This window comes from Nipponia nippon, unplaced genomic scaffold, assembly GCF_047370975.1.
Source record: "Nipponia nippon isolate SJK-2023a ecotype South Korea unplaced genomic scaffold, ASM4737097v1 scaffold_3, whole genome shotgun sequence".
In the NCBI taxonomy this organism is placed as follows: domain Eukaryota; kingdom Metazoa; phylum Chordata; class Aves; order Pelecaniformes; family Threskiornithidae; genus Nipponia; species Nipponia nippon.
In genome coordinates this window covers 58,701,176-58,726,350 of record NW_028262347.1, presented here as the reverse complement: position 1 = coordinate 58,726,350, position 25,175 = coordinate 58,701,176, and the positions used below count along the sequence as shown (strand labels likewise).

General features: G+C 47.7%; 1 protein-coding gene across 2 annotated transcripts in view; it reads right to left on the bottom strand.

Moving 5' to 3' along the window:
* The window catches only part of MYH9 (myosin heavy chain 9), a 72,036-nt gene extending 66,023 nt beyond the window's left edge, over nt 1-6,013 (bottom strand). The window contains exon 1 of one of the 2 annotated variants that reach the window (XM_087763821.1): nt 5,856-6,013. The gene's annotated coding sequence lies outside the window, so the exon portion shown is untranslated. The remainder of the gene's footprint in view (nt 1-5,855) is intronic. The other variant, XM_087763822.1, reaches the window with a different exon arrangement.
* Between the last annotated feature and the right edge of the window lie 19,162 nt (nt 6,014-25,175).

Sequence of the window (25,175 nt, the reverse complement as noted above, 5' to 3'; positions counted from 1 at the left end):
AATACAAAGAAATTGGTGTTTTTTTGACTACTTCAGATGCACTTACAAGCAAAAAGTAACTAAAATTGTTTTCTAGACAGTTATCTGCAATCAGCAAGTTATGAATTAAATTGCCTGCTTCTGTATACCTTCATCTCAAATCCACCCCTTCTGATCTCTTCCACGACTTGAATGCAGTGAAAAACACAGCCAGCCACCCATCCCCCAACCACCCAAAAACAAAAGAAAAAAGACCAAAGAAAAATGTCAGTACATTCCCCTACATTTTAAACTATGAATGACATGGCCAAAACAGAAGCCAGAGAGTGCTTTTCTTCAGCTACCTAAAAAAAAAAACCTGACAAAAAAATCAATTTACCTCATCAACCAACTAGCTCCAAGTGCCTAGCCAGGAACTTTCTCATCCAATTCATTGGTTTGACTTCAGATTTACATTCAGTATTTGTTGCCAACTTCTTACATTTAAGCATCTTATATTTGTTTGAATATGCCTAAGTCCTAAGATAGACTATCAATTTAAGAAAAAGAAACACTATCAATGAAAGTTAATTTCTACTCATACTTTTCTCAAAATAATTGATTTATCAATTCAGAGCACGGCAAGGACTGGAATCTCTTGCACTAAATGCCAAGCAGACCTACAGTGTAACAGTCACTGCCAAAAAGAGCTTACTGACTAAAAATTTACCTACAAACTGATACAACAGTTGTTTTAAGTCACATTTGGAGAAAAAGACAGCAACTGAAACGAAATTTTTTAATTGAAATTTTGCTGTAGGTTCAATTCAGTATTTCCTTTTTTTTTTTCCTTGGATATTTAAATCAGCTCTAAGTACATCAGTAAAACTAGCTGGATCAAGTGCTAGCCACAACCAACTTTAACCAAACTCAAATCTACTGCACCTCCAAGGTTGATGAAAAGCGCCTAAATTCAAGTGAACTGGTGAAGTCCTGACCTTAAAAGAAAAACACAGATGAATGTATTCTCATCACTACAAACAATAAAAAGGGAAGTAAACTATTACAAGAACATGCTTGAAATCTTAAGATTTTAAACAGGAAGCTGCCCAACAGAAAAAAAATAAAAATCTGACTGCACAGGACTGTCAAAGTTGAGCTGTAAAATTTCTCTAAACCTCTTTCCTTACAAGTTTGAATGCCTACTTTGCTTTTATTCAAATCAGAACTCCAGTTCTGTGTTGAGGCATATATCACAACGGATTTCCTGCCGAGACTCATTAAAATGGTAGTTCTTGGTGAATACAAGTATTCATCAGTTAAGGAAACTTTATAATACAGATTTCCAAGTTAAGTTTCCCTCAACATATATTAATTATGAGCTTGAGTTTACTGAAATCACTCATCCATGTGGTTGTATTTACTACTCTCAGCAGAGTCAGCATACATGCATTAGGAGAAATTTAAATTTCTAGTCATGAAGACAAGCGGAATCCAAACCCTATGTACAAAACTCTAGAGGCATAAATTTCATTAAGAGGTCATGGAGTCAAACCACGGTATGCAGAGTTATATTTCATTATACCTCTCTGCATCCAAGACCGATACATTTGTAATACTTCTATAAGAAATAATTTGCAGTAGACAAGTATGCTAGATCAATTTTACAGTTTGCACTTTGCCATGTTTAAAAAGGATGTGACTTAGCAGTACTAGCTCCCAAAGTATTGTACAATGAAATCAATCCCAGTTCCGTCACTGGAAAATTGTAGACACTACTATTTCTTCAGACATTTTAGGATGCTCAGAAAGGCAATATATTGTGCTGAACAGTAACAGGCCAAAGGGCCATTAACTGAAACTGGGGACTAGTCCATTACACTGAACGTGACTGGGCTGGAGTGAGGTCAGAAGATGTTAAGCCACTACAGTACCCTACGACTGCGAGACGGATCAGTGTTGAGATTATTACTTCAAGTACTCAGAACAAGTTCTCACAGCCACTAAAGAAAAAAGTCAAGCAGATAAACCATAATTAAGATGAACTTGTAAACTGATGCATTTCATTTAGTTGGACAACACCCATTTACATTAGCTTCCAGGGCAGAAGTTGCATTTGTGTTTTTGTCTCATCATACTCTATTTAAATCAGGTTGCTAGTTTCCATCTCTTTCTACACTAGGAAACTCAATTAGAACCATGGTGTGCTTATACTGAAAAGAAATTTAAGATACAAGGTCACCAAGCCACCATTAAGCTAGAGCAATTGCCAGCAAAAACAATGCCGCTGTAGGCAATCCTATGCTATTATAGTTTTGTTCCAACCCACAGAAGACTTAACACCAGGCACACAATTTCTCTACTTAACATGCAAACAACTGTGCCTCAATTATAAACTAAGAAAACGAAGACTAGTAAGATATTTATATGAGAAATCAAAGATAAAAATGGATGTTAGAGGACACAGAGGACATTATTAAGTCAAACAAACAAAGCCATATTAAATCATACACTCAGGATTAAAATTCTGGACACATTTTAGTAGACGTGCACACTAATGCCGGGCCTCTAAAATACACTTTAGTCATCAGTTATCTTCAGCACATTACCCAATAACCTGAAGTTACCAGGCAAGAAAGCAGACGTAGTACACAGGGGTGGGGGATAAGATAACCTTAACTTTGACTTCCCCTTTTGGTAAACCTTGCATTAACCAGATAGGTTCCTGTACCTCCAGTGTGTCCACTTATAATCTCACCCTATTATAGTCACACCAGTTCATAAATGACATAAATCTGGGCAAGACACAGGCCTAGGGATGGGGGTAGAAGCAGAAGATTCAGCAGAATTGGTTCGGAAATCACAATACATGTCCTGTCCCATCTGTTCATTATCATGGAGATTAACAGAACAAAACCCGAATTTTGGGGTATAGACAGACTACTTTAATCTCCCAGTACAACTGAAGTATATTCTTATGTAGTTAGTAGCCATGCCAATATACATACACTCCCTTGTACCTGGATGTGAATAATCTGACAGAGGACCAACCTGTGAATTATTAGTTATGATAAATATTTAGTACATTATTTTTAAAGCCCTGCCAAGATAATAACAGTTCAAGTTTTCAAGATAGTTTGTTGCAGTGATAAATGTAAGTTTCAGCATTTGTAGTAGAAATACGTGCAGTGCCAAGTACTGCTGCAAAGAGATTTAAGCACCTGTGGGATCTGACTCCACCAGACAGTTTTCAACTCAAACATGAGTATTAGAGCTACCACCCCACTATACAGTTTGTTGGAGAGCTACACTCTCCAACATTTTTCATAATAACAAAATAATGTGCTGGACAACACAGATTATTTCAGCCTCCTAAGTGAGAAATTCTTCTCTTTCCTACAACTTTACTGGACAAGTAATTTTATTCAGTTTTTTTAATTATTATTACTACTCATTCGTTACCGATTCACTTAAAAGATTATGGTGTAGCTCTCACAACCTATTTGTCTTCTTAAAACATTCTGAAGTATATAAAAATCCACCTAGAGGAAATAATGAAAAAAAGCTTATTCTTTCTTTTTCTCCTCAGATGAAAATATCACCCTGGCAATTTTTTTCTTACAAGAATATTTTGAAAGAAAAAAAAATAATCCCAGAACCACGGTAGGAATATCCTAACAATCTATGCAAACAAAGTCCAATAAAAGGCCTTCAGTTTCTACACCCATTCTTCTTGGGACAGACAGAACCTGACTATTTTGTCTTCCTGTTTAAACAGAAACAGCCACATGCTACCTGGCAGAGCAAACTTTGAGGTCAAAGTCTCTTCTCCAGAGAACTTCCAAAATCAGATCTTGGCTACACAAGTCAAGCATCCAAGACATGGCACCATAAAAAAAGAATTACAAAACTCACCAGCTTGGTGCTGGTCATGCTCACTTTGAGGTTCCAGGTTCTCCAATAAATATGAGAAGTTCAGACATCCATTTCTATCCACTACTAGCAATTTTGCAGCTACCTTAGAGTTACTGAAAATTTTGCCTGTCTGCCTCCAGAAGGACAGTGCACACGCTATGTGTAAGGGCAACAAATAAAGCCATCAAGAAGGAGAACACGTCAATTCAAACCGTTCCACCTGACATGGAGCATCACAGAACTGCTGCACAATTTCACTCTAGTTATTTTTACAAGGTCAAATTAGCAGCACAATCTTGTGTTTATACAGTTTTGGCAATTGTGGTTAACAACTTCAAAACTTTTCTGTGCTAAGGCAGCTCCAGTTACATTTATCAATTGCTTCCCCCTCATTACAACTTTCTAGTTAACAAAAGTATTCGCTTATCTCATTTAAACTTTGGGAGAGAGTGCTACAGTCGCAGACAGTGCATCTATGAGTCAATACATATCAGCACCATGATTTGCCATTTTTACTGGAATGCCACGGATAAGTGAACTTAGTCACAGTGTTACCTAGTGACTAATTTCAAAAGCATCTTTACACAAGCAGTAACTGATTAGAGCACTGTTACTTTGGAGTTAAAACTTTACTGTATCTAGGCTTACGGACAGGAGATGTACATGAGAGTTAAGGATGTGTAATATAATCTTTCAAGCCATGGTTCAACAGCCTCCATGCAAATTAACTTACATTTCTTTATAGTGTAGGGCAGAGGCACACTAATCACAGTCTGCAGGCCAAAGTCCATCTACTACAGTATCTCTTCAAGTCTGAAGCATAAATTTCTTATGCATTACTTGAGAGATTACTCTGTTTAGGACAGACCTGCTCACTTAGAAAAAAGCTTAGGTTCTTAGTCCACTCTGATGGAGTGCGGCTCAGGACATCACAACATAGGATACAGAAGAAAAACCTATGGAAGAAGAAAGATGAAGAGCACAAATGGTGTTTCAAGAGAAAAAAAAAGGAGGAAGGAAAAGAACCATAAGGAGGAAAAACCGAAAGGAATTTAACAGCCACTGCATAAAGAGGTTCCCGACCAATGCACTTTACTTCTGAAAAATTCCACTTTATTACCAGAAGCACGTTATTGCTTTAAAACTCATTTCACCCTGCGTTTAGGCAAATCCTTATTAAACCCACTGGGTACACACCACCCTCGGGGGCTACGAAACTTGTTACTTTCCACACCTACTAGAGACAGGTTGCTACCGATATCACTAAAAGCCAGAGAACTTTTCCTACTCGGTTGGAGGTGATGCCTGAAAGCACAAGCTATCTGCAAGAGTTTTTACTGCAAGCTTCATCTTGCCCTGTCACTCCCTCCTCCCTCTCTCCTGGCTTCGCTGCACAGACCAAACCGAACGAGGAAGTCGAGATCTGAGGGCGGAAGCCAAGCCCATTGCAATGTCTGCAGGAGGATTGTCAGCCTGTGACTCAGGCTACAGCACTGACAGCTGCCAAGCGGTCCCATTTTTCCCTACCCGTTACTTCCAAAGGACGGACACTTAAACGCGAGGGGGGAAAGGGGGGGGAGACGCACCGGAGGGAGGGGAGAAGAGGACGGTCCGGGCAAAAAGAGCGCGAATAACGCCACCCCACCTCCGAGGCGGCCAGTTAGCGGGGCGTGCAGAGAGGCAACTCCCTGGGCATAACGCAACCGTGCGGCTCACGGCGCGGCGGCACACACGCCCCCGAAGGAGAGAGGGCGGGCGGGGGGGACGGGGAGCACCCCAGGCACGGCAGGTCGGCGCCCAGCCCGGCTGCCTGCCTGCCTCCCGCCCGGCTCCGCGGGGAAGGCGGAGGAGAGCGGCGGGAGAGCGGCACCTCCTCGCCCTGCCGGACAAAGAGGCGCGAAACCCGCGAAAGGGGGAAGCGCGGCGCCAGGGGGGACAAACCGGGGCCACCCGCGCCCACCGCCCCACCCGACCGGCTTCACCTGAGCCCGGCTACGGCGGAGGGAGGGAAACGCCGCGGCGGCGGCTGCGCTCCTCGCGGCGAGAGAGTGGCGTCCTCACGCTGCCGGCTCTTCCCGCAGGCACCGCGACCGCCTCTCGCTCACCGGCACTACGAGGCGCCCGGCCGGGAGGGGCCGCCGCGGCCCAGCAACGCCGCCGTCCCGCCCCCCCGCCGCACCGCCAGCCAATGGCGGCGCGGGGTGCAGAGAGCTGACGGCCGCCGCCGCCAATAGGAGCCGGCCGCAGGCGAGCCGTCGAGGAAGGGGCGAGCCGTTGAGGAAGGGGGCGGTGCCTCGCGCCCTCTGCCGTTAGCAACGCCTGGGCGCGCGCGCCGAGCCCCGCCCCTCGGCGGGCCAGCCCAGCCCCGCAGCCGCTCGGGCGGGGCGCAGCGGCGGCCGGCAGAGGCAGCCGCCGAGGGGCTCGGGAGGGGCGGGCGGCGCGGCCCGGCCCGGCCTCCCCCCCGCCGGCCACGGGGCCTGGCCCAGCTCCCCGCTCCCCTCCTCCTCCCGCCAGTCGAGCCGTGCCAAGGCGCTCCCACAACCCCCCGCGGCAGGCCGTGCCAGGCCAGCCCCACAATGCCCCGCGCCAGCCTCTGCCCCTCCGGAAGCGCTGCCTCGCTGGCACTGTGGAGGGGCTGCGGTCGGCCGGCCCCGGAGGGCCCCCGGGCCTGGGGGAAGGGAGCTCGGGGTCAGCCTGCGGTAGCAGGGCGGTGGGCTGCGGCCCCGTCCTCCGGAGGCCATGCCAGAAGTCCTCGGAAATGGGGGGGGGGGGGGGGGGGGGGGGGGGGGCGGGAATCCTCACCCGGCCAAGAAGTCCCCACCCAACCCTGTTGTCTTAGAGTGCAAAATAACGGCGATAGGAAGATGCAAGTCAGAATTTCCTTTCATCCAATAAAGGGACAGAACTGAGGCAAGCAGAAGCACCAGCGTAAGCAGCCCCTGATGCTGCAGAGGTGCCTGAACAGCCAGTGTGTATGTTAAAAAAGGCTCGAAATGGATTAAGAAAGGCACGCCAATAAAAGTTAGACGTGGTGTAGTTCTGCCTGTTTGCACAGTCCTCTTCAATGGTGAACTTCAAGACGAGTACAGGGGAAAAAGGAGGAAGTGGTAGCCAAGATGCAAGACGAAAGTCCTGAAAAGATTACAACATATATGAGTCCAGATGTTAGATCCAGCTATGCAGATGAGGTTTATTGCACATTTTACAAGCATGCAGAAATGCAAGGCTCCCTCCCTTTGGGGCTTCCTACTTTCTGTGGGGAGGGCAGATTTGCAGATGTAGGTGCCAATGACAGAAAATGCAAGGTGAAGCTTACTGATGACAATATCCAAGTTACAAGTGGAAGAGGCAAATGAAGTGAAAGAGGCTTGAATAAAGAGAGAAATTAGCGGAGAAGTGTCTTGAGTAAGCATCCCTTGTCCAAGTGAAACACTTCAGGTTTAGAAAGATTCACTGCAGCAGTTTGGATGACAATGCTAGACCTTTGTGTCTCAAGACACAAAAGGCTGTGGGAGAAATCAGTGAAAGGTTTGTACAGCTGAGTATCAGGGATAGAGTTGTCATTGTTAACGGCAGAGATGAAAAATGTAAATACACGTACAAAACAGGAATGAGAATTTAATTTGGCAGCGAGAAGGGAACATACAGGACAGGTCTTCACTGGTACATCAAGGCAGAAAATGAAAGGAAGCTGGAACTGTGACAACCAGAGATACCTATGTAACCAGATACCTTAGATGGTGAAACGAACTGCAGTATCCAGTGACTCATTTTGATCCATGAAAAAAAAATTGCCAACATATAGAAAGGATATTTACTGGTTGAAAAAGAGGGGTTTGAATTCTCCCATGAAAGTTAAGCAGAATGAAAACACTGGAGGTAACTACATATCTCAAAAGCTTTTTAAGAACAGGAGAGGTTGCCTCTTCAGCCAGGTGGTTGAGAAAGGAAAGGTAAGCGAAGCAAAGCAGTCAGTATCAAGTCTAAATGAAGCTTTTAAATGAGAAAAATAGCAGATCTTAGCTGGGAAAGCAAATACAAAAGGCATAATGAACCAACACCAGTAGTAATGTGGGAAATAAAAGATAATGACTGCAAGCATGAAATGCAGACATAAAAAGGCTGCCATAAAGTCATTTTTGAAGAGCGTATGATACTGGGCGTTTTAATTTTTTTTTATTCTTTCCTGACTGTCATACTTTGATATGTACTGTGCTCTTTCTGATGCCAAGATTTAAATCTAAGGTCAGGCTGGACTGTCTTCTTAAGGTTTGGCATTTATTTTCTTCCTTTCTTTTTCAAATTTGAGAACCTGGTCCCGCTCCTGTTTAATCAATATAAAAACTTTCTTGATGACTTCAGCAGTAAAGCATCAAAACTGAGCTCAGAACAAAGATTGCTGCAGGTTTACACCATCCTTTCCCTTAACAAAAAGTGTATCCCACCTTTTCTGAAAACTCTTTGTCAAAATTTCCCTCATGGCCAGATTAGTAGATGTGTGGTAATTGAGGCAAGTGAGATTTGAAATGGCTGTTTTCTGTAGCTTGATTACTTTGAAAATAAGTGCAACACTTTTTTGTGTTGATTTCGTGGCAGGAAGTTACCCAGGAAAGGAGACACACCTCAGAGAGAAAGACGTATGACTAAAAAAACCTATCTTATTAATTTTATACATCTGTTACTTTCTACAAATTCACAGGATGTTTATTTGGATCCTTCTGATCAACTTCACTCACATTTTCCGTCGATGTTTGCAAGCCAGCATCCTTTGGAAGAACAAACCTGTAATGGTCATTGAATTCTGAAAAATGTCATCTCAACAGCAGACAGATTTACCAGTTTGGTGGGAGTAAATTAATGGTACCGTAGTATTTCTAGAGGGGAAAAAAATCTACTAAGCAGCAAGCATCCAGAGGTGCCTCTTCAATTTCCCAGTCTTAACTGCAGACCAAGCAAATGCCCACTTTGCTGAACTACAGCATTTTCCCCTACACTGGTCTAATCCAAGACAATTGGGCTTAAGTTTGTTGACAAACAGCAATGCCTGGGAGAAGCCTGCACTTCTGTGATCAACAATAAGTGCAGGGACATTTGATTTCTATATCTGACAAACAGGTAAAGTGGCTAAATTAATTTTGGTGAATAATTTCCAATGCTTTGCGAGGCAGAAGAAATCTCTTCCAAAACTAGTTTCTTACTGACAAGCTTGAGAGAGTGAAACAAGAAGAGTGACAGGACAAAAGGTGTTTACTTCATCAGAGAAGTCACATTGCTAAACGCTAACCACAGTGGCTTTAGACAGAAACCACACGTGTACAGATCTGGAGAATGTCACAATCTGGTATTGCTAAGAAGCCTGAGCTCTGCTTTTGCAAAAGCTTGAAACATCAGTAGTTTCAGTGCATATTCATAATTAGAGTTTCTCAAAAAAGGCAGATCTGGAGTCGCTTTAATATGTACACCCATGCAAAGCAGCAGCTATAAATGCAGATGAGAACTTGAAGGGTTTTCATGTACTGTAACAGAAGGAAATGGCTCTTTGGAGGTGGGTCTGTAGAAGAAAGCCACATGCCTGTGGACTTCATGCCTATGTCCTCTAAACAACCTGAAATTTGTCTGCAATTTAGGCACCATCTCTTAGCCCATAACTTCCTTTTCCCCTTATACCAGTTCTTTATTGTTCTGCTCCTGTAACAAATGCCAAATCCAAACTGTGAGAGTGCAGAAGGTGGAAAGACATGAACTTAAGATGTGAAAGGAGTGAAAGCAAGTGATGTTTCCACTGGGGGGTCAGAGCTTACAAATTTAGTGACTAACCATTTAAGCCCAAGTTCTAGCTCTGTTCATCCAAATTTTACCAGGAGCAGCTGACATAAAAGAGCCGCGCTGTGCCACACTAAGGGAGATGCGGCCCGGTAGCCTGCCTCAGAAGCAGCCAGTAGCAGATGTTAGGAGGAGAGTAGCCTTTTTCTTACAGAATGATGTTACCTTTAGCATGACTACCCAACTTCTGGCATGGCTGTGGAAAAGGTATGGTTTAATTGGCTCGTTTTCATGTGTCGGGGTGCGATTCCATCATGCCCTCTTCATCAGCGAAGCTGGTTTAAGATGTCTCTTCTCCCACTAGCCATTTGTTCCTAGTACTGTGTCATAGTTTACTATTGCTCCAGCGGTGCTGATGCAGATGTTTCAAAAGCCATACTGTAAACTGCATCACTGAAGTAGAGTTAAAAAAGAAGGTTAAGAAAAAAGATCAGTTCACTGATCTAGTTTATAGGCCCACAGAGAGATGCATCAGCACAACCGAAGGGATTAAACTGAGGCACTGTGGCAGGAGTCTTTCAGATTGACTTCGCTGATGGAGAAAATTTAAGAAGGAACTATACCTGCCCCCCAAGACCAGGGAGGAGGGGAGGAGCCGTACCTGGCATACTCTAGCATTTAAAACCGTTATTCTACTTCTCACCTCTCCCTGACCCTCCACCCACACAGTCCCGTGTGAACAACCTGCCGAACTCCCGCTCCCTCATTGTGGTTCTTGCTTCAGCTTTAGTAAGAGAGGAACATGTTTTTACTGTCTTAACACATTAATGACAAGATCTGCAGCTGAAAAACAAAGCATTTAGATACAGCACCACTGCTCGTTTGGGATACCGTTCAGAGGCATAAATCTCTACTCATTGGTTATGTAGCGCAGTAAGTATATTGAGCTTGTGCCAGAGTCCCTCCTTTCAATAAAATGGGAGTGATACCATCTTGTAGAAGGGACCTTTATTGGGGAAGCAGGTTATCAAACAGCTGTGCTCTGACTGAAGTCATGGAAGTATCCTCAGATACACACCTAAATGAAAGCTTCTGTCTTAGGCAGAGGAAAGCTCTTCTTGGAGCTTGTGAGTTCCTCCAAACCCTGAGATGGGATTACAGCTCCATTATGCATGGTTAGAGACACCACATTCCCAATCTGACATACTAAGAATAATGGCCCAGAGCTCTTTACCTCCAAGGAATTCTGATATAATCATCTCTGCCATCTAAATGCAAGCACAATGCTAAGCAACGGGCATTTTTTTAGTTCAGTATATCCCCTTCCTAACCTTGTTTCCTCTGGTCCTGTTCTCTTGCTGCTCACTATTTTCTATTCAGCTTTAAATTTGGAGAAAGCTGGCATCCAACACCGTTATACAACAGGGCCAATGGGAATGCAAGCCATCCAGCAGAAGTATCTTTGCCCCCAGAGTTTTCTGCCTTGGGCCTCCCCAGACTTGTCCAAAATGCCAGCAGAGCACAACCTGATACCTGCCTTAAATAAGCACGGCAGCTCTTTGCTGCAGAAAACAAACTGAGCATTTTCACACAATCCGTTACAGCCTAGCTCCTTCAGTGATAATTCAGCAAGTATGATGCATGTAATTTTAGGCTTGTCTGCCCTGGCCTCTCAGCTCCCTGGTTCAACAATTGCTAGGGATCCTTTATTAATATCTCAAATACCTCCTTTTCCTTCTCCCTTTCTCAGAGGGGGTAAGAAATGCTTCAGATTCCTGAGTTTAGAAGGGCCTGGGGGCATTCTTCTTACTCAGCAGAGGATAAGCAGAAAGCAGAATAACATCCCTCCCCAGCCCCTCTGTCACCCTGCACCTGTCGTGCTTGTGGTGCTCAGGTAGCAAACGTACTTGCCAGGCTTGGGTCAGATATTGATAAGGAAAAAATACTTTAAAGAGATTGACAAATCCATCTAAACGCTGTTTAATTCATCCTGATAAGGTAGAGCTGTTGAGAGCTTTCTGCCACTTGTGCTTCTCTTTTTCTTCCCTGTGTCTCAGGCTGGGCCATGTTTTCACAGAACCCAGAATTCAGTAGCAGGGTGACTATGCTATTTGGAAAAGAGGACTAAGTTCAGAGAATACATGAAGGTCGTAGTGTTTAGCTAGTTCACATTTTTTTTTCATTGTTTTAATTGCTTTTCAGCATCAGTCACTTTTACGGACCTCTAAGCAAAAGACATCTAACTGGGTGTTTGCTTCCCTCTTCCTCTCCCCAGGCATCTTCCTATAGCAGGAATTCAGCATCCCCTTATTTTTTTCCTCCCTACAAAAACATGAGAGCACCCCTACTTCCAGCTTGCGGCTTTCCTGAGGTTACTGTATGAGCTTTTGCTCCACTAATGGTGCCTTTCAGCTTACCTCATGTTTGCTGTTTGTTTTTGGGCTCAGCCTGCAATAGTAATCAAGGCCAAATATTTGCTCAAATGAAGTGGCTCTGTGGTTCTCATTCCAGGGAGCTGGCTGAGGACAAAGTGAAACTAGCTTGAAATATTCTAGTATGCCCAAGAGATGCTAGGAACAAGGGATTTTTCCAGTGCTGTAGAAAGTCATCCAGATTCTCATTGTAGCTTTCTTGTGGGAACTGCAGGAGAACTAACTCGTTTATGGCCTGCCACAATTAAAGACACCACTTTTGTCTGCCAGAAACCAAAGTCGATCCAGTCAAAGCCAAACTTTGGGACCATTCTTTCAGGCTGCAACCAGAAGGAAGACTCAATGTGAAGTTACGCAAGCATTCATTCTCCCTCTTCTGAAAGACAGAAGCCCACATTTTTCTGATAAGAGGAGGCTATATCCTTTGTGCTTGCAAGTCAGCAGCAGGTCTTATAAACACACCCACAGATTCTCAGCGTAACATATTGCAAGCTCTGTGCGTCTGGAGCCAGTGCATGCTTTGCTCAACAACCCCCCTTTCATTTCTGCCAAGATTCCCTCCCACATTTGGGACTTTTTTCCTGTTCCCTTGAGAGCCTCCTCAATTCTCCCAGCTCCTCCGGCCTCCCACTGTCAGCATGAACTGTTCTGTACAGCTTTGCCGGTCTGCTCTGCCTTCAGAAACATATGGGCCAGTGCAGGAAGCTGGGCACAAAGAAGATCCGTTCATTGCCCTTATTCTCAGCCCCATGTTTGGGTCAGGTGGATGGACCAGAAGACTGAGCTGACAGCACTGGCACAGAAGGCAGTGCTGTCACTTAGCCGGGACTTACTGAGGCGTTAGCTTTGTAGGATGTAAGAAAATACCAACAGAGATACATGAGGTGCCATCACTGTGGGAAACCACCTTTTAGCGGAGATGCAGAGGAGCTCCATTTAACACAGTCACCGTCTTTTCCATTTAGCAAAGCATTCTTTCCTGGGATTATTCTGGAACAAAGAAAGTAACTCACTGGGCATCCTACATGTTTGCATAACACACAATTCCTGTCAAAAATCAATACTTCACTGAGGAGTAGAAGGCTACTGAGCTTCCCAACTGCAGGCTAGCACCTGCTCTGCAATATTTCTTAGCTACCAAGAGACAGGAAAGTGTTAGAGGAATCAAACCCACAGGACAGAGGTGCCTGGGGGCTTCTTGTGAAGTTCCTCTACGTGAGGTAGCAGCTTGTGTTAGGCTGGGATGGAAGGAGTCCTGCAGGCACTCCTGCCTTCTGCACCCGCATAGGAAAAAAAAAGAGGTTAGAAAGCTTTTTGTGGAAGAGAATATTCGGACTTTGAGTTACAGATACAAATCTAAAGCACGAAATAAGAAGATAGTTCTGCTCTCTTCTACCTAGTGGGTCAAGGCATTCAACCTGTGGTAAATCCTGCCCCCTCCCTCCTTGTCTTTTCTGTCTACACATGGTGTAAAAGCATCCTTAAACCACTTGCTACTCTACCATTCTCCTGATTACAACTGCATCTAACACTGAACTTTAAACACACACCTGTACATAAGTTTGTGGCTAATTGCAAGACAGCACAGAGGCCTATAATTCTTTGACTCTTTATAGAGGAATGTACACGTATAAAAGCCTTTTGAATTTTCATAAGCCACCCCTTAGATGTGGGATAGCAAAACACAAAAAAATGAAAACAAGATGCTCACCCGATGATTCAGCTTTCCTGCAAAGTTTCTTCTAGCAGCCATCATAACCCTGAAAATAATCATCTCAGCCCCTTTTTCCTGTGGGCTAAAAACACATCAGCAATGAGGATCATAATTTAAGGTTTTTGTTCCCACTAGGAATCCATGAGAAAGAGCTTTGCATTACGTGGAGAAAAAAGAATCATATGCAGGAAAAGAACGTATGTGTATTTTTAATTTTTTTTTTTTATTTTTTATTTAAGGAATGCTAAATCAGGTTTGGCTTTGCTAGGAGACATACCAGCTGTCTCTGAGCTCTTTTTATTATGATCTCTCTTGTACCTTAATTGAGAAAGCAGGGTGTGGAAGTTTCAACAAAGGCTCCCCTTTGTAGTGTGTTAATTAGCCACAGGAGTTAACAAAACCCCCCAGTTATAAACAATTGCCTTTCCCCAGGCTTACTTTCGTTTTCATGTTACCACGTTTTTACTAATTTTCTATTAGTTTTCCAGAGTGGACAAGACTAATTTCTAAAATTAGTCTTCTAATTAGCAAAGAAAAGTAAAAAAAAAACCCAAGCAGGAAAATATGTAAAGCGGGAGGGGAAAAAAAAAGGTATAATTAGAAGCACTTAAAGATGCCTTTTTTTGTGCTTCTTCAGGATACAGGAGCCCAAGGTCTTTTCAGATCACTACAAAGTCTCCTTTAAAACTGAAAATCTAGATTATGGTCCCCTGGAAGTGATTCTGGGTGTAAATGCCTGGGGATGGGAAAGAACCTGATCTGGATTTGCGTGCCCTGAAATGAGTGCTACCCTCTCTCCCGCAGGAGGAGGAAACGGAGGAAAGCGAGAGGGGCTGCAAGCTGTAATTCTTCCAGACCCTCTCCATCCATTCCATTTGCAAAGCAAAGTTTGCTTTAAAAAGAGGGCCCTGCTTGGCCTGCAGGACATCTTTTTGCCTGCCGGTATCCTGGCTGGCAGCTTGGTGTGCGTTCAGACACAGAGACACACAACAGCTGGGAAGGGAGAGGCCTCTGCCCTCCTCCCTGCCAACTACGCTTCATCCTGATGGCAATGACCTCACCTCTTGGCACCGAGCTGTCTCGCAGGGGAGCGCCAGCCACCCTGGCACTGGTACCCCTCCTCCTCCCTCCGCCTCCCGGCAAGGGAAGGAAGAAACCCAGGGGCTTGGGGAAGTCCTTCTGCCTCAAAAAGACGCACTCCCAATGATGGAAAACTGTACGATAAGGACAACTGCCATTTAATGCTAAAAGTTTTACACCCTGCATTGGCATGAAACCTTTCACACTACTGCTCTCTAATCTTGTTTTCTCTTGAATTTCTGGAGAAAGGTCGAGCAAGGCACTTTAACCCACAGTATCAGGAGAAGCACGTTATGATTCAGTTTCCAGTCAGTGTCACACTTCTCTTGTCGCCTATGATAGTGCTGTTTGCCCAAGACCTTTACAATGTAGAAGGCACCCAGATATTCAAGCGTAGATGAGGGGCTACATCTGTGTTCCCTGAAGGTTGCCTTTGCATCCAAGGAGCTGCCTAGAAAGCAGGGGAGCAGTGTTTATGTGGGACTGGGGAAAGAGTAGCTCAAGCTACAGTCCCAACGGGGTCTGTGTCTCCTGGCCTGCCAGCAGACCTGGAAAAGACCGTCTAGGGGAAAACTCATAATTCTCAGTGGCAGCTTACCAAACATAGCAGTTTTCATTGGGAACAACCTTGCCTCTCTTCTCTGGAAGAGACTGAGGATGGTCTAGTGAAGATACCTAGTGAAGATAGGCATTCCCCCCTTTATTGCTGCACATCAAACCACAGTCCTCCTTTCTCACTGCATTGCAGTAGCGCAGACTGATTCTCAAGCCAAGATCAGCTCCTGTTGCTTTCCCCAAAGAGCTTGCAAGCTCAAACAGACCAGACAAATTCAGTGTGAGAGAGCAATCAGAAGTGAAGAAAGGCTGAGAATGGCCCCAGTGCCTGCAGCAGGTCCCAGGCAGGAGCTGGGTGCAGGATACTACCCCAACTGACCAGTGAAGTCAGAGAACCAAGGACCCCATGGCAGCACAGAGCTGCTTCACATATGATGGAAAATGTTTAAACTGCTGTAGTTGGGGCCCACAGGAAACTTTTGGGAAGTGTGTGCTGGGTCTAAGACAGGAACCAAGAGAGTCAGTGTTTAAAATATGCACTGACAATGAATTGCTTCATTACTTAGAGAAAAATTGAGAAAGGGGGGAGAAGTAAAACTCAGCCACATCAGGAAACAGGCAAATAATTGTCTGACGGATACACTAGGTCTCCTGACTGCTGGTCTAGGACTTTGCTGCTGCTCAGCCCATAGTGTCTTCCTCATCATGATAAGCTTCTCCTTCCACGAGACAGCAAGGTGTCCTCTGCATTTAGGTATTCCCCGTGGGAACGCACTGCATCTCAGAAAGGGCCATACATCCTTCGAAGATCATTTTCCTAGGGAGAAAAGCTGCGGGAAGGTGGCCATTTGAAGGCTCACATACTAAGCATAAGACCCTGAGGACAGCCTCCTCCCTCGACAACAAGAGCAGGGGCTGCACGGCACAGCTAAGTCTCCCCCACTGTGTGCCCCCATGTGCCTCAGGTCCCCAGGGGCTGTGTAGGGTGCAGGGGACCCTGCAAGAGAAGTGCCCCAGCCATGCTATGGGATTAGGGCCAAGCTCAGCAAGGTGGCACGATCCCTGCCTACATGCTGGTCACCACAGCTCCTTCCCTGCCATGCAGTCCCCTGCCTGGATGCATCCTTTCCTGTGGGATCTCACACGATGGAAAAGAAGCAAGCACCAACATCTTGCATAGGGCTGCTTGCAGTCTCTGCTAGTGTCTAGTTTTGCCCTGCTGTACAGTTTTTCTTTCTCCTCCTACACCTTCCCCTGTACTTACACTCTCAATTGAAGAATGAAAGTGGCACCCTTCAAACTAAGGAAACTTTTGGCCCACGAGCAGCTGAAGAAAGGCACATAGACATATGAGCCGCAGCCCCCCTCCCGCAGCACTTTGTAAAGCAAGTGAACAGTCTCAAGCAGAAGGCTTTCTACACTTTGAACAATCCAAGGCAAGGAGTCGCGCAGGGCAGAGCGCCTGGAGAAATTGGACCTGGTGGCCTGGGCTTGCACACCGGTGAGCAGAGACATGGGAAACACTGCCTTCCTGGAGCTGGGGAGGGGAGCCCTGGAAGCCACCAGCAGGAAGAGTCTGACTTGGGAAGGTGCCCAGTCTCGCACAGAGTGAGGCAGGTAATGATCATGCAACTATTTATGGCTCTTTTTCGTTGTGACAACCACAGCCTAATATGGGCAAGAGCGCTCCGCTCCAGGCAGAGCTGCGGAGGTGGAGCCTCAAGGGGCACTCCTGATGCTTGCTCCCAGGCTATCTGCCTGCACAAGCCGCTGACCTCCTTCCCGGGAAAAACCCTGGGAACCCTTGCTGAATCCAGCTGTTTAAATTTCAAACTACAAAATGACCCGGCTCCCCTCCCTTTCTCCCCCATACCTCCTACTAGCTGGAGCTGTGGTGAAGTAGAAGCGTCTGCGTTTGTAATGTTGTGGGTATCTGGGAGCACTGGGTTGGAGAGTCCCCCACATCCGACGTGGGAAACCTATTCCCATCTGGTTGTGATAGTACTGAGAACCGGAAGAAAAAAAGAAAGGAAAAACAAACAACCCTCCCTTCGGCCCCCCCAGTGTTGCTTGTCAGACACTAGCGAGTGTGTGAAAGGCTGCAGCTGGCAAATCTGATACACAAGCTCCGTTACAGATCCTTTTGCCTCTGGATGTGCTTCAGAGCCCCCCAGTATCTCTGACTGAGCTGCCAGTGTGCGCATTGGGTTCTTTCTTACACATTTCAACCCCGTCCAATCCACCCAGCTGAACTATGCTGGAAACTGGTTACAAATAAAACTGAACATAAACATGCTAAAAATGTCACTGTCATCAGATAAGGTTGCTATGCACATAAAATTCCTGACACAAGTTCATTAAACCAAGGACATAAAAAGTTAAGCCACATGCATATGGTGGCTGGGATAAAGGAGGGGGTTCCAGTGAACAGTGATTCGGGCTGTAACTCTGTTTTTGAGCCTGCTGCCAGCCCATAGGGTATCACGCCAGCGTGACTCAATTTCTCCCAATGGGAGAGGGAAAAAAAAAAAAAAAAAAAGATGTCACAGCACCCACCTCCTTCTGCAAACACTATCACGTTTTGGGAAGGAGCAGCAGGCGGGAGGCAGGGATTAGCCACGCCGCATGCAAGCTGCAGAAGGCTGGCCTTTCAGAGAACAAAGCATGCGCTGACTGACAGCCCTCGGCAACCTTTACCAAAACCAGTCATATTTAGCACTCCAGGAGGCAGTTATCTCTGCTTTATAAGAGAGGAAGCAGGCGCCAAGAGCTTCCTCTATACCACGCTTCTTGTAGTCGTGGCGATGTACAAGTCACAGAAACACAGGGTTGAGTGGGCTAGATGCTACCACATGAGCTTACCAGTTCTCAGACACCCAGGTTGACACAGAGGTACATGAGCTGCCAGCTGTAATGACCTTCCCTACCACATACTGAGTTTTTATAGTTCTCAAGCCACATATTTTAATAGCCAAGGAGGGCAGGAGCTCTGGGAGTGGTTCACAGGTGGGAGTGATTTCAGGTGATTCCCCCCTCTCCTGAGCTTACCACAACAGCCACCCTTTCACTGCTTGCAGGTTGTCTGTGGCTCAAGAAAGAGAAACTGTGCACCCTTTCCCCCGGGATCAGTGATGTGGGTTAGGTTAACCTACAAGGGTGGAACATCGTGTTCCTCCTCAGCTTCACAAGGGTCAGGGTTGGGTCTTGACGGCTGCGCAAAGCCAACCCAAGTCTGAGCAGCCCCCAAAGGAAGAAGTCCTGTTCCCCTCCCTCCTCTGATCTTCACACTCCCACTGCCAGTCCCAGATGACACAGCCAGCTGATCCAGCTGGAAACAGACTTGAACCAAAAGAGAGAGAGATGTTTCCAGCTTGATCATTTTCTTGGTCCATTTGACTGCCTGGGTGCTAGAGCGGCGCTGGAAGTGCATGGTCATGGGCAGCCAGACATAAGCTAGTCAGAAACTATGAGGGAATTGCAGGCCAGGAGAGGCCAGAAAGCCTTCCAGTGATACTGTGAATGAATTTACTCCAGCTGCATGGCTGGTCGCAGGGATGTTACAGCATCCCACATGCAAGTGGTTGCAATCAGTATCTGAATTAAGGAACATCTCTTGCCAAACATGTAGGATTACCAAAATCACAGCGTCATGTAGTGTAGGAGACAACTTTGGAGGTCTCCAATCCAACCACCTGCTCGGAGCAGGACCAGCCTTAAGGTTAGATCAGGGTGCTCAGGACCATATCCAGCTGGGTTTTGAAAACCTCTGAGGATGGCAAATGCACAATATCTGTTCTTGCCTCTTGTCCTTTCACTCAGCACCTCTGACAATCTGACTCCACCTTCTGCATAACCTCCATTTGGGTAGTGGAAGACAGCAGTTAGATAACCCCCCTCACAAGACATCTCCTCTCCTTGCAAATCAACCCAGCTCCCTCAGCTCCTGCTCATGTGTCAGATGCTCCAGCCCCCCGGCCAGCTTCATGCTCCTCTGCTGGAGTCACTCCAGTTTGTTAATGTCCCTCTTGCAAATGCAAAGGACGATGGTGAAGCTGCCTGAGGAACTGTCCGTCTCACCTCCTGGAGAAGAGTAGGTGTCTCTGCCCACCTGTACAAGGACGAGTCTTTGTGAGTGTGTTTATTGGGGTGTGTATGCACAGTACCAGCCTGTGTTAGTGCATGTACACAGTGTCACACAGGGAGTCGGTGCATCTGCCTATCATGTAAATATTGGCTCAGAAGTTTAGGTCATAAAAATGGGTGCAGTTCACACAAGTCCAGGGAGCTGTGCTGGATTCTGTGAGCGGAGCTGTAGTGCATGTGTGCTGTGTGAATGCCGTCCGTATGCATACCCAGGGACGTCTGTGCACTGTCCTCCCCTTTCAGTGGCTCTGCACCTTAGCAGGCACAGATCTTCCTTCCCATTGTTATCAGAGAAGATGTTTACAGTCAGGTTTAAATCTGGTCAGGTAGCTTCTCGATTACTCACCTCTCAGTTATTACTCTGCTTCAGTAACCCTGAAGCTCGGGGAGACAGGGTGTACCAGGCGGTAGCTAGGACTGGAAGACAACAGAAATCATGTTCTGCTCTGGTGATGTTGCCCAAGGGCAATGCATCACTGCCATGATGTCATAACTGTGAGGCACAACCTTCAGAGCATAAAAAAGAACACCCATTACTCAGTGTGCCAGCAGGTGATATGCAAGGAGGTAAGCGAGAAGGAAGACCTCAAAACTTTTACCTGCTTGCTGTTTTGGGGATAATGGTAGGCAAAATGACATGTCACTGCAAATCAGTGGTGCCTTTTGCAATATCAGGATTGCAGCATGATGAGAGATCCTTCTGAAGTCTTCATAAAAGATGGGAAATGGGGAAGGCTGAGATGACCTCCAGGCTGTGGGTGGGGGAAATGCACCACAAGGACAGGAGATGTCAGGTACGAGGCTGACAAATAGGTCATGGACATGATCTGCAGGCAGGGAGGGGAGGAAGGCAGGGACAGGGCATCTCTGCGTTGCCGGCTGAGCGTGCAGCTCAGCTCCCCCCAGGCCACCTTACAAAGCCGAAAGCCCCATGAGGAGGCGTCCGTGGAGAGAGGGCTTGGGGCAGTTCAGGGCGGGCCACACTCTTGTTCCTGTGGTGTAGATGGACTGGGCAGGGTAGGGACAAGGCTGGACCAGCGGCTGCCCCAAGCTACAGAGGCTGCAGCAGAATAAGAAAGCCCAAGAGTGCTTGTTCTCAGCCAGTCACATCCGCTCCTCATTTTGCAGCAAGAAGTGCCATCAGACCTCTGTCGTTAGGAGCTTTGGTGCTGCAGCCCAGGGTGCCTGGATGTCTGACACAGAAGGACAAGGGGTGCTGGGTAAAGACCTCCTTGGTGTTCAGCTCCAGGCCGGAGCTGTGGGCTTACAAAGAGGAAGCGAAGCAATGTCATCTGCTATGGGGAACAGAGATGTATACCTGGGTTAATGTAGGGTGAGGTGCTCAAAGGACTGGCCCAGTTTACATCCAGGCAAAGTTTGCTCCCCAGCTATAGAAGATTGTTACAGAAAGGCAATAAACCAAGTTTTCACTACAAACCAAGAACAAGAATCACCAACTGTTCATGTCACCCAGCTCCCTTTAGTCCGAACTGATTTGGGGACTGTCTTAGGTGCCATGAGCAAAAGGCAGTCAGATCAGGTTTGAAAGGCAGAGCTCTTCCAGGGATCAACATCTCCTTTTGAGACCCTTTGGTAAATCCTAAAGCAAGGCAGGGAGGTAAAATACAAACTCAGCTGACTTTCCCCATCAGTTCCACCTCTGGACATACTGGTCCCAGCTGGGATGGGATGGGAAGTCATGTCTGTGCCACCACCGCTGCTGGATATAGGTTAGAGGGCCCAAAATACGTGCACAGCCACCGTAAGCCATGGGACTTTGCTCTCTGCCCAGGGTAGGGTGGCCTGTCCCTCCCAGCTCTGCAGCCTGGCATATCTCACCAGGCTTATCTGGTCGCGTGCCCTCCTCCCTCCCCAGCTGTACCTCCAGGGCCAGGTTTTCCTGCTTCACCCCAAATGCTTATTTTTATTATTTTAAAACAAACAGAGTTGCATCTGTTTTAATTTCCAGAAGAAGGTTAGAGGGAGGTCAGAGCTGACATCTGGGCTGGAGATAACATTCCCGTCTAATTAGCAAGACCCAAATAATGCGGGCCTTCCTGTCCCATCCCCCTGCCCCAGCACGGGAGAGGGCAGAGCCGGTGGAGGCCGGGGCAGAAACGGGGCAGGAGAATGCCCCGTTAGGCGGCATTTCATTTCCTGGTGCCCCCAGACTGAGCTCATGGGGCTGCTGATAGGTGCCTGTGGGCGATGGCTGGAGGCTGCCCCTCCTTCATCTTTGCGTGGGCACCATTTGCAGGTGCTCAGCCTCTGTGGACTCTTTTTCCAAGGAATCGGCCACGGCTTTCCAAAGTGCCAACAGCGCCGCCGGTCACCCCCCAAGCCCATTGCCCGGGGAGAGCCCGTTGGTCCTTTCTGCAAAGTAGGGGTTACGGATTTAAACACCCTGGGCACTACCCGTACTGCTCTATGTGTGGCAAGAGAAGACACCGGAAGACACGATGTTGGTGGGAGGCACAGATGAGATGCATGGTGAGGTCCCCAGACCATGGCTGGGCCGTCCACTGCCCTCCCCTCAGTCTAGGGAGCTGTACATTGGCAGCTCCATCCCCCGCTCTTGGGAATCGGGTCATTTATCAGGGCGGCGCAGCCTGCCGGGCCGACACGATGCAGCTGTTTGTGCGCAGCAGCACCGCAAAGAGGAAGCAGCCACAGCAGGAGCCAGTTTTGGCCATGATGCTGGGCTGGGGAGGCAAAGGGGCAGCAGTGCTGGGGAGACCCAGTTTGTGGGGGCTCCTGCAATTTGTAGACATATCCCCCACTGCAGCAGGGCGCGGAGACGCTGGATTAAAGCCTGACTCAGCTGGGAGAGAGGATCCCTGGCTGAATCACCCTGGGCTCTGCGCCTTCCCTGCAGCTCCCCCACCGTGGGCTGGCTGTGCCCCGCCAGCGCTTACAAAACCCCATGAGATCACGGGCGCAGGCAAGCGTGGCGGGGGCTGAACTGCAGCCAGGTGTTCTCCAGGTGAGATTACAACACCAGGCACATCCAATCCATGCCAAACCCCAGCTGACACCCTTTAGCAAAGCCGGTGACACACCAGCCTGCCTGCCCCATCAGCCCCGTGGGAGGGGGGGGGGATTTGCTGCCGGCAGCCTCCAATGCATGGCTGCCCTCACCGGAAATGTCACAGCCTGTTGATTCCTCGGAGGGGATGTGACCGTCATTCCCGGCCTCGGTATAAAACCGCATGAAGGGAAGGAAAAAGGAGGCAGGGGAACAAGGCTCAGAATTTAACACTGGCAGAGCTCAGCTGCCGTGCCCCCAGTTGCAGGCTGGGAATGAGGCTAGAAACCATTCCCTTGGGTCAGCCATGTGCTGCTGGCCACCACAGGTTGGGCACAGTGTCACAGGGAGGCACAGCATCACGGCAGAGCAGCAAACAGAGATGGCAGCAACCTAAGGAGTCTGCTTGCAGACACGGCGGCATGGTGCCCGTTTCTGTGCTGCAGGCTCCAGTGAGACCAGCAGTGACGGGTCACTGGTTCCCTCATCCTTTTATCTCAAGGGTGCTGCTAGCTTCTGCCTTCCTGTGCAATGCCAGACAGATTAAGAAAACCCCAAACGTGCTTCCTCTGAGCGTCACCGAGAAAACCCAAACTGAGAACAGAACTTGAGCCCAAGGCCAGGCAAAGGGGAACGGGAACTAAACAGGGCCCAGACAGGTACAAGGGGGTTGGTGTGCTGGGCGACCGCATAGTTTAGCATTAGAAATGCAGTGGCAGGCGTGACAGCAGCAACCTTTAATATTGCCCAAGCTCTGTGAAAAGTCTCCATGCTCCTGCCAGGATCTTAGGGCAAAGCCCATGGGACCTGGTCCGGCTGGGAAGGGGAAGCTGGACCTCCTCAGGTGGCGAGCTAAGCTGAAAGAGCTAAGCTGAAGGATCAGCCCCTTGAGAGCAAACCCGGCAAGCGAGAAAGAAGAACACGAGGGTTTTGTCTTATAGCTTCCTGCCAAAAACTGGCACGGCTGTGAACACGAGCGCAGAACAATAAGGTCTCCTGTCCCAGCAGCTGCTAAAGCCGTCACCTGGGGAGCTTCCTGCAATCAGCCAGTGGAAGGACAAAAAGGGGCTCCCACATGCTTTCCTGCAATTTGTCATATGCCTGATCTCTGCTCTGCTCAGTCCCTGCCATCCTCCCTTCCCCCAGAGCCGCCCGTCTCACACTCCGACAAGAGGATGTGGTTACAACGACCAGCCTCTCATGCCGAGCAGGCTCATCCTTCAGCCTTGCTTCTCCAAGCAGCAAGTAGTTCTTTTCTTTATGACTTCTGAGTCACCCGATAGCCTTCCCGCAGACGGTATTTCCCCTGGGCTGGTTCTGCCCATGCTGTGTGGACTTCCCCCATACCTGGGTCCGTGTGGCCCAGAGAGACCCACAGCGCTCCGCAGGTCCTCTCTGCCTGCCACGCATTGCAGCTCCAGGGCCTGCAGTGCCCAAAGAGTCGGCATGATGCTGCCACCGGCTTCTTTTCAGACCACCACACCTTTCCAAGGCGTTAATCTCTGGGTCTGAACACTGCCATGCTGGATCTCTCCTCACGGGTGAGTATTTTTAGAAAGTTTGAGCTCAGACCATGCAGTCACTCCTGAACTATGCCAGGACGAAAAGAAAACAACCACTTTTGCCTGAACAATACAGGCACAGAACAAAAAGCCACTGCAAATGGGCTTTTTCGGCATCACTCAAAACTAGCCGAGCTTTGAAAGACGAAACTTGCAGTCAAAAAAAAAATGAAAAAGGTTCCTCGTGAACAGAAAGGGCTTTGACAATTTACTTAAAAAGCCAGATTAAAGCCAAACAATGTTATATAAATACTGGCGGGCGTGCCGGAGCTTGCACGCAGTACGGCGCTCTGTCTCCATCACAGCCGCTGTGCTAGCCAGACCCAGGGCATTTGTTACCTGCTGGCTGCAACGTGGCACGGCCCTGCGGTTAAAGGTGCCTGCAAGGAAAGGAGCTGCCTGCGCCCGCGGCGATGCGGCCCATGGGGAAGCGTTATTGCCTCATGATGGAGCAAGAAACCAACCTCAGGGGATGCAGCTCCTCTCCATCCTGAGGCCGTGAAGCTACGTGCGTGCAGAGCCGGCTGGGACAAACACCCTCTCGCTGCCAGCTGTGTGGGACCAGCATGGAGGAGTTGCAGCCGCGCGGGTGGCCAGAGGTCACCATCGTCTCTGGAAACCACCGAAATATCTGGTGCATTTTGTACCCTCTGGACAACTCGAAGTGGATGTTTCTGAGGACTCTCGCTGCAAAAATTTCCTGTTTTTCAGTATTGCTCAACCACTCCTCTGCTCAGAGGGGAGATGGAGCCAGGGTGCCTTCAGCAGCAGAGGGATGAGTAGCACGTGCTGAGAAGGGTACTGGGAGCTCAGCCTTCCCCTGAGCAGGAAAGCAAGTAGGTTGGCTCCTGTCCTCTTCCCTCACCAGCTACAGCTGCTAGGAACATCTGTGAGCCCCAGAAGCTCCTAGCACTCTCCACAACAGAGAACAAGACCGTGTGAGTGAATGAACACATATATATATGCGCAGGGACATTTCTTCACAGAAGCTGCAGGCCGCGGAGAAAAAACAGTCAATTTTAGTGCAT